Source organism: Stenella coeruleoalba (assembly GCF_951394435.1).
Source record: "Stenella coeruleoalba genome assembly, chromosome: 15".
NCBI lineage: Eukaryota > Metazoa > Chordata > Mammalia > Artiodactyla > Delphinidae > Stenella > Stenella coeruleoalba.
This window is the reverse complement of record NC_137161.1, coordinates 12,151,306-12,163,437: the sequence shown is the minus strand read 5'-3', so window position 1 is coordinate 12,163,437 and position 12,132 is coordinate 12,151,306. Positions and strand designations below refer to the sequence as shown.

Below are 12,132 nucleotides of genomic sequence, written 5' to 3'. Positions count from 1 at the left end.
TCTCGTCCTTGACACTTTTGAAGATTTCAGGGCAACTATTTGGGGCACGTTCCTCCATCTGGGTTTAACTGAGGTTTCCTCATGATTCGATTCAGGTTTTTGGCAGGAAAATCAAACACTGCTAATGGTGTTTTCTCATTGCATCTTACCAGGTGACATGTGACTGCGATTTGTCCCCTTGCTGATCATGTTCACTCTGATCACTTGATTAAGGTGGCATCTGCTGGGCTTCACATCTGTATAGTTACTCTTTTTTTCTTCTTATTAAGTATTTTGTGGAGAGGCACTTTGAAATTAGGTAAATATGTTATTCCTTATCAGAAAATTTTTTTTTCCATTGAGGTATAGTTGATGTACAATATTATAGGTTTCAGGTGTGAAACATAGTGATTCACAATTTTTAAAGATTATACTCCATTTATAGTTAGTATAAAATATTTGCTATAGTCCCTGTGCTGTACAATATATCCTTATAACTTATTTTATGAACAGTAGTTTGTACAGACTTCAATTTCTTTATTTTTCTCTTTTATTCAATGGGTTTAATCTGTTACTTTTTTTTTTTGGCCTCGCCATGCAGTGTGCAGGGTCTTAGCTCCCCAACCAGGGATCGAACTTGTGCCCCCAGCAGTGGAAGTGCCGAGTCCTAACCACTGGACTGCCAGGGAAGTCCCTGTTACTTTTTTTAAATTGAGATGTAATCCACATACCATAAAACTCACCTTTTTAAAAAACAGTTCACACTTTTAAAGTGTACAATTCAGGAGTTTTTAGTATACTCATAGCTTTCTAATTCCAGACATTTTCATCACCCCAAAACAAACACTGTACTCATTAGCAGTCACTCTCTGTTCATCCCTCTTCCCAGCCACTGGCAAACACTAATCTACCTTCTGTCTCTATGCATTTGCCTATTCTGGACCTTTCATACAAACAGAATCATAAAATATTTGGTGGCTCCTTTCACTTAGCATAATGTTTTCCAGGTTCATCCATGTTGTAGCATGCATCAGTACTTCACTCCTTCTTGTTGATGACTAGTATTCCATTGTATGGATATATTTACCACATTTTGCTTATTTATTCATCAGGTGATGGACATTTGGGTTGTGTCCATTTGGGGCTATTATGAATTAAGGCTTCTATGAACATCCATTTACAGGTTTTTGTGTGGATAGATGTTTTTAATTCTCTTGGGTATGTAGCTAGAAGTGGAATTGTTGGACCATGTGATAACTCTGTGTTTAACTTTGTGAGGAATTGCCAAACTGTTTTCCAAAGGGGCTGCACCATTTTATACTCCCACCAAATATGTATGAAGGTTTCAGTTTCTCCACACTCTTGCCAACAGTTCTTATTGTCAGTTTCTCTTTTTATTACAGCCATCTTAGTGGATGCAAAGTGACAGTGCCTGTGGTTTTCATTTACATTTCCCTAATGATTAGTGACGTTGAGCATCTCTTTGCCCTCATCATCTCCAACAGGCTCTTTCTGACCTTTCAAGTCTCAGAGTAAAGGTCCTCTTCTCACAGAGGCCTTCCCTACGTCTTTTATGTAACATTCACTGCAGCTGCCGTTATTTTTTTTTAAGATTTTTTTTTGATGTGGACCATTTTTAAAGTCTTTATTGAATTTGTTACAATATTGCTTCTGTTTTATGTTTTGGTATTTTGATTGCAAGGCATTTGGGATCTCAGCTCCCCAAACAGGGATCAAACCCGCACCCTCTGCATTGGAAGAAGTCTTAACCACTGGACCGCCAGGGAAGTCCCGCAGCTGCCATTATTAACATCATTCTGTAAATGTCTCTAGTTCTCCTTGTCAGCACTTTAGGTAAGACTGTACTTTCCTGTCCCCTTGATGTTGAGTGTGGCTCTATGTCTTGATTTGACCAGTAAAATGTGAACAGAAGTGATTTATATTGTTTCTGGACAAAAGTCTAAGAGGCAGTTCAATCGTTGTCATATATCCTTCTCACTGCTGCGGTAATCATCACATCCCATGTTGAGATAAAGCCTTTGTAAGCCTGGGCCCACGGGTGATTACAGTGAGCAGACTTCCCAACCTGATGATCCCAATGTTGTTCTGATGAGTCTGGCAGCTATTTAAGAATTTAAACATAGAGTTAACATATACCCAACAATTCTGCTCCTAGTACCCAAGAGAACTGAACACGTATGTCCACATAAAAACTCATACATGTTCACAGCAGCATTATTCATGACAGCCAAAAAACAGAAACAACTCAAATGCCCATTAACTGATAAGTGAAATCTGGCATATCCATACAATGGAATATTATTCAGCCATGTATAAAAGAATGAAGTACCGATACATGCTACAACATGGATGAACCTGGAAAACATGCTAAGTGAAGGAAGCCAGTCAATATATTACACAATTACACGATTGCCCAGAAGAGGCAAATCCATAGGGACAAAAAGTAGATTAGTGATTGCCTAGGGCTGGGGTGTTTGTGGGAGGATTTCTTAGAAATCGACATTTGGTGCCTCTTTCTCCACTTTCAGTTCTCAGCTTTGGGACAGTCCCTCTTATCAACCTGCCTTTTCTTCATCTCATTTATTCAGTTTGTACTGATTCTACAACCTACCAAGGGTGTGACCTTGGGCAAATTCCTTTATCTCTCTGTGCCTCAGTTTCTTCACCTGTAAAATGAGCATATGATAGCACCATTAGGAAGGTTACACTTCGAACTCACGAGAATGGCTGGCTCTGGCGAGAGGAGAGAGAAGGAATGAGAAGGCAATATCCCCAGTGTGTAAAACAGAGGCTGAAACAAAGCAGGAGCTCAATAAGTAGTTGTGGAATTAATGAAAACGTTTGGTACCACTGTTCAGTAGTAGAATATTGCTCAACACTAATTATTGAGAATATCCACCTTGACTCTCTGAGAACGAAATCAGTTGGAAACTCTGCGTTGAATTGGAGGGCGAAAACTTGATTTTCCTAAATACAGCTTGAGTTCTGGGGCTGGGTACCTTCCCTGGTGGCACAGTGGTTAAGAATTCACCTGCCAATGCAGGGGACATGGGTTCGATCCCTGGTCTGGGAAGATTCCACATGCCCCAGAGCAACTAAGCCCGGGCGCCACAACTACTGAAGCCCGCGAGCCTAGAGCCTGTGCTCTGTAACAAGAGAAGCCACTGCAATGAGAAGCACGCACACCGAAACGAAGAGTAGCCCCCGCCTGCCGCAACTAGAGAAAGCCCGCGCGCAGCAACAAAGACCCAACGCAGCCAAAAATAAATAAAAATAAAGTTCTGGGGCTGATGTTAGACCCCCAAGAAGAAAAATAAGCAATCTCTTTTCCTTTTTTCCAGTCTGTTCTTCTTAGACTTTAGTTTGGAGAGGAGATAATAAATTAAGTGGGAATGGTGAGGAGGAAGGGTGGAAGTGAGAGTCCAGATGGATTTTACAAGGAAGTGCAGCAAATCTCCAAAGCTCCCAACATCTTTGACCTCCAAAGATTTCAGAGGACTTGCTCATTCTTGGGCAAGGTTGTTAAGATTTCCACATCTACCCAGATCTTATCAATCGCAAATCATTTCAGGGAATTAAGATGTGAAGGCAGCCTGGATCTGGCTAATAAATAGTTAATGAAGCTTAAGCCGGTGGGGCACCACGTGCAGGGAAATGCATAGCACTCCTGGAACACAGCCTGGTGGTTCCAGAATCAAGGCAAGTAGACACACGTCAATACAAAACATTCCTCGTGCCAATGACAAGTCCTAACAGATCATCCAGGCATTCTGGGGAGGAAGAGGTCTTATTTGTAGGTGGAGAGAGCCAAGTAGGGCTGCTAAAAGAAGCAGCATTTCCAGGGAAGTTTTATTTCCTTGGGAACACTGCACAAGAGAGCAGATGTGTTTCTTTAAAAATTGCCTTAGCTCTTGGTATCACTTTGAAACCATGCAACTCAGGCTGGGACTTGAACCCACGTGCAGGGATTTGAACCCGGCCAAAACCCTGATTGGGACTTAAACCCACGGTCTTTTTTTTTTTTTTTTAATTAATTAATTTTTGGGGCTGCATTGGGTCTTTGTTGCTGCACGCGGGCTTTCTCTAGTTGCGGCAAGCGGGAGCTACTCTTTGTTGCGGTGCACAGGCTTCTCGTTGCGGTGGCTTCTCTTGTTGTTGAGCACAGGCTCTAGGTGCACGGGCTTCAGTAGTTGTAGCATGTGGGCTTAGCAGTTGTGGCTCGCAGCCTCTAGAGTGCAGGCTCAGTAGTTGTGGCGTACGGGCTTAGTCGCTCCGCGGCATGTGGGATCTTCCCGGACCAGGGTTGAACCCGTGTCCCCTGCATTGGCAGGCGGATTCCCAACCACTGCGCCACCAGGGAAGCCCGAACCCACGGTCTTTTTTGTTTGTTTTTGTGTGTGTGTGTGTGGTATGCGGGCCTCTCACTGTTGTGGCCTCTCCCGCTGCGGAGCACAGGCTCCGGACACGCAGGCTCAGCGGCCATGGCTCACGGGCCCAGACGCTCCGCGGCACGTGGGATCTTCCCGGACCGGGGCACGAACCCGTGTCCCCTGCATCGGCAGGCAGACTCTCAACCACTGCGTCACCAGGGAAGCCCCCCACGGTCTTTTAATTGAAGTCACACAACTAGTCTCAGGACTTAATGAAGCTCAGGGTCTTGATGTCACAACGCAGAGAAAATTCAGTGAGAGACAAAGTGACAGGCAAAAAGTGCATTTATTTAGAGAGAAACATACTCCATAGAGTACGGGCCATCTCAGAAGGCGAGAGGCCCGGAAATATGGCGTGTTTAGTTTTTATAGGCTGGGTAATTTCATAGACTAATGAGTGGGAGGATTAGTCCAACTATTTTTGGGTGGCAGGGTAGTGGGGATTTCCGGGAATTCAGCCACCACCCAATTTTTGGCCTTTTATGGTTAGCCCTGAACTGTCATGGCACTGGTGGGTGTGTCATTTAGCGAATGTATTACAATGAGCATATAATGAGGCTCAAGGTCTACTGGAAGTCAAATCTTCCACCATCTTGGGTGTAGTTAGTTCTAACCAGTTTTTGTCATGTCCTATGGCTATGTCATTCTTTTAAAGGTTGTGCCCTGGCCTCTTCCCTCCTGTTTCATTTTTACCATTTCTTTTACTCATATTGTATTTCCCCCTCAAACTGAAAAGAGTGACAATGCTTCCCCCTCCCCTCTGATTACAAATATATGGTCAGTTTTTAAAAAATCAAGTATTATGGAAAACTATAAAGAAGTAACTAAAAATCACCCATAATTTTACCCCCTTTCCAGAGATAAATTTTGGTGTATGTACCTCTTGACTGTAACAGATTTCCTGTTGCCTCCAGTAGCTGTTATCCATTTCTTCCATTGAATTTTAGTTGGGCATATGGCTGCTCAGGATAAAACCTATATTTCCCAGTTTCTTTGCAGGTAGGTATGCCCACAGACTAAGTTCTGGTCAATGGGATGGAAGCAGAAGTCCTAGAAGTGTGATTAAGGGTAGGATATGTGTTTTTCTTTCCCTGCCCCTTCCTTCCTGCTTGCTGGAATGAGGCCTGATGGCTGGAGGTTTAGCAGCTATTTTGGACAGTGTGGTGGAAGCCACGTGATGATGATATGGAACAAAAGGGTGGAAGGAGCCTGGGTTCCTGATGACTTTGTGAAACCACCCTACTTGCCCTTTTATTCAAAAGAGAACTCAGTGTTGAATTTATTTGATTCAGTCTCCATTCACCAAGTTTGTCGGTAAATCCAATGTCAGCTCTTTTGGGGGGCTCTTTCCCATCACTTGGAATCATGCAAAACCAACCAACCAACCAACCAACCCACCAGCCCAGGTTCCCATAATACAAGAAAAGTGGGGAAGGCCCAATTTAGTTTTCTGCTCATGATCACTGCTGATTTGCTCAGAGACCAAGTCCAGACCAAGTCCCAAAAAAGTTAGATGGCTCTGCTCTCAACATCCACTTCCTCTGTGCAAAGCCTGGCCATGCAGAGACCCCAATCAAGGAACTTGCTGCTTTGCAGGGCACTGGGAGCATGAGAGATGTAGGTCTTGAATACTCAGAAATTCACCACTCTCTGTCCTTCCAGCCTTCCTGTAGTGAATGTCTGTTATTCTTTACGGCTGCTCAACATCCTTGGATTCCTTCCCCTCCCAATGTTCGGGAGTATTCCACCTCATCAATTCATGCCTATCTAAGATGGAGACTAGATCATCACTTTTTCAAGATCCCTGCATCTGGAGTACAGGCTTGTGACCTAAGCTCCGCCAATCAGAGGATCAGTGCCCGTCTTCCATGGGAAGCAGACAGCCAGTCAGAATCCACTGCAGCCAGCATGGCAGAAGAGACTCTCAACTTCGGAGGCAGCAGGGATCTCTGGTTCTTTAGTCAGAGGACAAATCATGATGTCTGGAAACAGCAGTGGCTTCAGTGGTATCTCAGTCAAAGGAGATTTACAAAGTAATTTGGCCATTGTTTCTGGATGTAGCCTTCAGGTCTGAAGATTTTCTTTTCCTTTCTTTTTCTTCCCTCCCTCCCTCCCTTCCTTCCTTCTTTTTCTTTCTTTTTCTTTCCTTCCTTCCTTCCTTCTTTCCCTCCTTCCTTTCTTCCCTTCCTTCCTTCCTATCAATCCACCCATCCACCTAGAGATACCTATATGGCTATAGAGATACAGAAAGAGACAGAGACAGAGGAAGAATGGGAGAGGTAGAGATAGAGATTGTAAAGAATTGGTTCATGCAATTATGTGTCTGGCAAGTCCAAAATCTGTAGAGCCAATGTCCCAGTTTGAGTCCGAAGGCTGCAAATTGTTTTGGAATCACGAGAATTCCAGTTCCAGTCTGACAAATGCCCTGAGGCAGGAAGAATTCTCTCTCACACAGGGGTCAGTCTTTTGTTCTATTCACACCTTCAACGGATTGGATTAGGCTCCTTATGGAGGATAATCTGCTTTACTCAGTCTAGTCATTTACCTTAATCTCACCCCAAAACACTCTCACAGAACCACCTAGAATGTTTGATCAGATATCTGGACATCTTGTGGCCCAGTCAAGTTGACACATACAGTTAACCATCACAATGACCAATAAACAACTTTCTGGGATTGGATTAGTTGTCCGTCTTCAACCCAAAGCAGGAGCTTCCACCTCTTTCCCATTTTAGAAAACCTATAACCCAACATAAACATTAGGCCACACTCCTCTCACAACCCTGAAGCCACACACCTCCATTGCTTTCTCCGCTGTTTCTCTTCAGTTTAGCCTTTCTTGGTGGGCCTAAAATCCCATTGCCCCCTCTTGGTGAGTCCACAGCAGCAAAAAGCACAAAATACCAACCGTTTTCTTAATAACTTCCCCATATTCCAGACATAAAAATGGAATCTTACCATACATGTTGTTTTATAATCTGCTTTCTTACTGTATCTTAGATATTATTCTATGTTAGCATAAACGGAGCTACATATTTTTTAATGGCTACAGTATTCCCTTGTAAAAATGTACCACAACTGAGTGAACTATTTCTTTATTGTTACACAGTAGGGTCATTTACAACTTTTTACCGTTGTAAACAGTGTTTTGATGTACATATGACTGTGTACACTTGTCTGAATATATATATATATATATTTAATTTATTTATTTTTGGCTGCGTTGGGTCTTCGTTGCTGCGCGTGGGCTTTCTCTAGTTGCGGCGAGCGGGGACTACTCTTCGTTGTGGTGCACGGGCTTCTCATTGTGGTGGCTTCTCTTGTGGCGGAGCATGGGCTCTAGGCTTGTGGGCTTCAATAGTTGTGGCACAAGGGCTCAGTAGTTGTGGCATGTGGGCTCTAGAGTGCAGGCTCAGTAGTTGTGGCACACGAGCTTAGTTGCTCCGCAGCAATGTGTGATCTTCCTGGACCAGGGCTCAAACCTGTGTCCCCTGCATTGGCAGGCAGATTCTTAACCACTGCACCACCACCACTAGTCCTATACTAGTTATTTTAACAGAGAAAATTTAATGTAAAGAATTGTTTAAGACCCCTCAAATAGCCAAAGCAATCTTGAGAAAGAAGAACAAAGTTGGAGGCATCATGCTTCCTGGTTTTAAACTATATTACAAAGCTATAGTAATCAAACCAGTATGGTATTCATATTTTAAAAAGACACATAGATCAATGGAACAGAATAGAGGGCCCAGAAATAAACCGACATATATATGGTCAATTAATTTACGACAATGGAGCCAAGAATATACAGCGGGGATGGGACAGTCTCTTCAATAAACACTGTTGGGAAAACTGAACAGCAACATGCAGATGAATGAAACTGGACCACTACCTCACACCATACACAAGTATTAACTCAAAATTAACTCAAAAAAGCCTTGAATGTAAGACCTGAAACCATAAAACCTCTACAAGAAAACACAGGCAATAAGCTCCTTGACATCAGTCTTGGTGATGATTTTTTGATTTGACACTAAAAGCAAAGGCAATAAAAGCAAAAATAAACATGTGGGACTACATCAAACTAAAAAGCCTCTGCACAGCAAAGAAAAACATCAACAAAATCAAAAAGCAACCTACCAAATGTGGGAAAATATTTGCAAATCACATATCCGATAAGGGACTAATTAATATCCAAAATATATAGAGAACTCATACAATTCAATACCAAAAACCCCAGAAAATCTGATTTAAAAAATGGGCAGAGGATCCAAATAGACATTTTTCCAAAGAAGACATACAGATGGCCAATGGTTACATGAAAAGGTGTTCAACATCATTAATCATCAGGGAAATGCAAATCAAAACCAAAAGGTGATATCACCTAACACCTGTTAGAATGGCTATCATCAAGAAGGCAAGAAATAGGTGTTGCTGAAGATGTGGAGAAAAAGGAATGCTTGTGCACTGTTGGTGGGAATGTAAATTGGTGCAGCCGCTATGGAAAACAGTATGAAGATGCCTCAAAATATTAAAAATACAACTACCATATGATCCAGCAATTCCACTTCTGGGTATCTATCCAAAGGAAATGAAAATACTAACTCAAAACCGTATCTGAACCCCCCCATATTCATAGCAGCATTATTAACAATAGTCAACACATGGAAGCAACCTAAGTGTCCATCAATGGATGAATGGATAAAGAAAATGTGGTATTTATACATAATGAAATATTATTCAGCCATAAAAAAGAAGGAAATCTTGCCATATGCAACAACATGGATGGACCTTGAGGGCATAATGCTAAGTGAAATAAGTAGGACCGAGAAAGATAAATACCGTATTATCTCACTTATATGTGGAATCTAAAAAGAAAAAAGCAACCCCCACTGAAACTCATAGGTCAGAGAACAGTGGGTGGTTGCCAGAGGCGGGTGAAATGGGTGAAGGTGGTCAAAAGGTACAAACGTCCAGCTATAAAATAAGTCATGGAGATGTAACATATAGCATGGTGACAACAGATAATAATACTGTATTTTATATTTGAAAGTTGCTAAGAGAATAAATCTTTTTATTTTTATTTATTTATTCAGCCATGCTGTGAAAGCACTGAGTCCTAACCACTGGACCACCAGGGAATTCTCCATGTATTTTATATATAGTAGTGTGTATATGTTAATCCAAAACTCCTAATTATTCCCGCCGCCGTCACGTGGCTATTGTAATTAAAATAAAAACAGAAAATTCAATTCCTCAACTTGCTACATTACAAGTGCTCAACAGCCACTTGTGGCTAGTGGCCATCATATTGGATACCACAGATAGAAAACATTTTAATGCTGCAAAAAGTTCCAATGGACAGTATTAATCTAACAATTGGCATTTATCTGATGTTTTGTAGTAAACAAAGTCTGTTCACCTCCATCTTTGTCTTTAATCTCATGTGATGCTGTCTTGGTTTTCTAAGAGTTCAAGGCAGTGTGACTCAAAATATGGACAGTGTGACTTAAACTGTAAACTGTTCATTACCTGCTCAGGACATTATAAATATAGAAATTGAGAATAAGCTTTCAGAAAGTTTTCTAGCAAGCTGATCTTGTCACACATTTTTATTGTATTTTACAGAAGTACCAGTCTGCAATGGATTGGAAATTTCAAATGCTGGTCCTTCACTATAGATTGTGCACTTGCAGGTACAAGTGCTCCAAGGTGCAAGGATGACTTGGACATGGTTCCGGCCCTCCAGAGCTCAGGGAAGAAGAGTGGAGGGAGCCAGAGCTGACATAAGGCTTATTTGAATTGAGCAAACATTGACATATAGACTTGACGGACGTCTGAAAATGATTCAAAAACACATAAGGACATTCATTCACTCATTTATTCATCTAGTAATTACTGAATGCCTACTATATACTAAGCACTAGGGATACAGCAGTGAACAGGATAGAAAGTGGAGTAATTGGAACACTCATATATTACTGATGTAAAAAGAGTACAGCTGCTGTGGAAAATATTTTGGTGGTTCCTCGAAAAGCTAAACACAGAATTACCACATGACACAGCAATTTCACTCCTAGGTATACACCTGAAAGAATTGAAAACAGAGACTCAAATAGATCCTCGTACGCCAATGTTCATTGCAGCATTATTCACAATAGGCAAAAGGTGGAAACAACCCAAGTGTCTATTTACAGATGAATGGATAAACAAAACGTGGTATATCCATACAACAGAACATTATTCAACCATAATGAACTTGACACATGCTACAACATGGATGAACCTTGAAAACACTGTGCTAAGTATAATAAGCCAGACACAAAAGGACAAATATTGTATAATTCAACTTACATGAAATATTTAAAACACGCAATTTCATAGAGACATAAAGTAGGTTAGAGGTTTACCAGGACTGGGGAGAGAGAAGAATGGGGAGTTAGCTATTCCTTAATGGTTACAAGGCTTTGGCTTGAGCTCATGAAAAAGTTTTGGAAACACATAGCAGTGATGGTTGCACAACACTGTAAATATAATTAATGCCAATGAATTGTACACTTAAAAATAGTTAAAATAGCAAAAAAAAAAATAGACAACTGAACCTACTTTTATGACACAACTGCAATTCTGCTGCAAGTACAAAGTGTTAAACACGGAAGGAGCAAACAGCTATGAAGGAGGATAGGTAGTAGTCCACGAAGGCTCCAGGTAGGAGGTGGTATTTAGGAAGTTAAGATTCAGTGAGATTTCCACAAGCAGAGAAGAGATGAAAACTTCCTGGTAAGCTGTGAGATCTACTTTCCTTAAGGACCCTGGAGCCACTGCCTCGGTTATAATCTTGGCTCTGTAATTAAGTGGCTCTGTGACCCTGGGAACCTCTCTGCGCCTTAGTTTTTTTTTTTTTTTTTTGCGGTACGCGGGCCTCTCACTGTTGTGGCCTCTCCCGTGCGGAGCACAGGCTCCGGACGCGCAGGCTCCGCGGCATGTGGGATCTTCCCGGACCGGGGCACGAACCCGTGTCCCCTGCATTGGCAGGCGGACTCTCAACCACTGCGCCACCAGGGAAGCCCCATCGCCTTAGTTTATCTGTAAAATGGCGACAGTAATGGTACCTTCTGCTAGGGTTGCCGTAAGGATTAAATTAGTTAATACATGTAGAAGTGCTTAGATCAGTACTTGGCACAGAGTAAATGTTATACAAGTGTTAGCTATTCTTAATTTTTGGCCTCACAGCGGTGGCTTGCGGAATCTTAGTTCCCCGACCAGGGATCGAACCCGCGCCCTGGGCAGTGAAAGTGCGGCCCATTGGACCGCCAGGGAAGTCCCAGCTATTCCTATTTTTAATTTTTTCTTTTTTTATGAAAGTAAATGTTTACTGTGGAAAAAAACCTAAGACGAAACTAAAAATCGCTTAAAATTCTACCACCCAGAGACAATCACTGCTAAGTGTTTAGTGTATTTTCTTCCACAATTTTTTTGTACATAAATATACGGAGCTCATCCACGCACCTCTTTAGACTTTCTCCTCCGCAACTCGCACACGCCTCCAACCGTCCCACCGTTTTCTGAGCACCAAGAGTACGGATTTTGTTTAACACAAACGCCGTGCCTTGCCTTCGTCACACAAACCACGCCCCAGGTTGCCGCTCGCGCGCCGCGAGAGTTTGCGAGAGGGGGCGGGCCAGGGCGGCCTCCAAGAGGAAGT

General features: G+C 42.2%; 1 protein-coding gene across 1 annotated transcript in view; it reads right to left on the bottom strand.

The window, feature by feature from the left end:
• Positions 1–11,956, bottom strand: part of STAU1 (staufen double-stranded RNA binding protein 1) — a 97,707-nt gene extending 85,751 nt beyond the window's left edge. Inside the window, exon 1 of the mRNA XM_079945856.1 lies at positions 11,937–11,956. The gene's annotated coding sequence lies outside the window, so the exon portion shown is untranslated. The remainder of the gene's footprint in view (positions 1–11,936) is intronic.
• Positions 11,957–12,132: the final 176 nt, after the last annotated feature.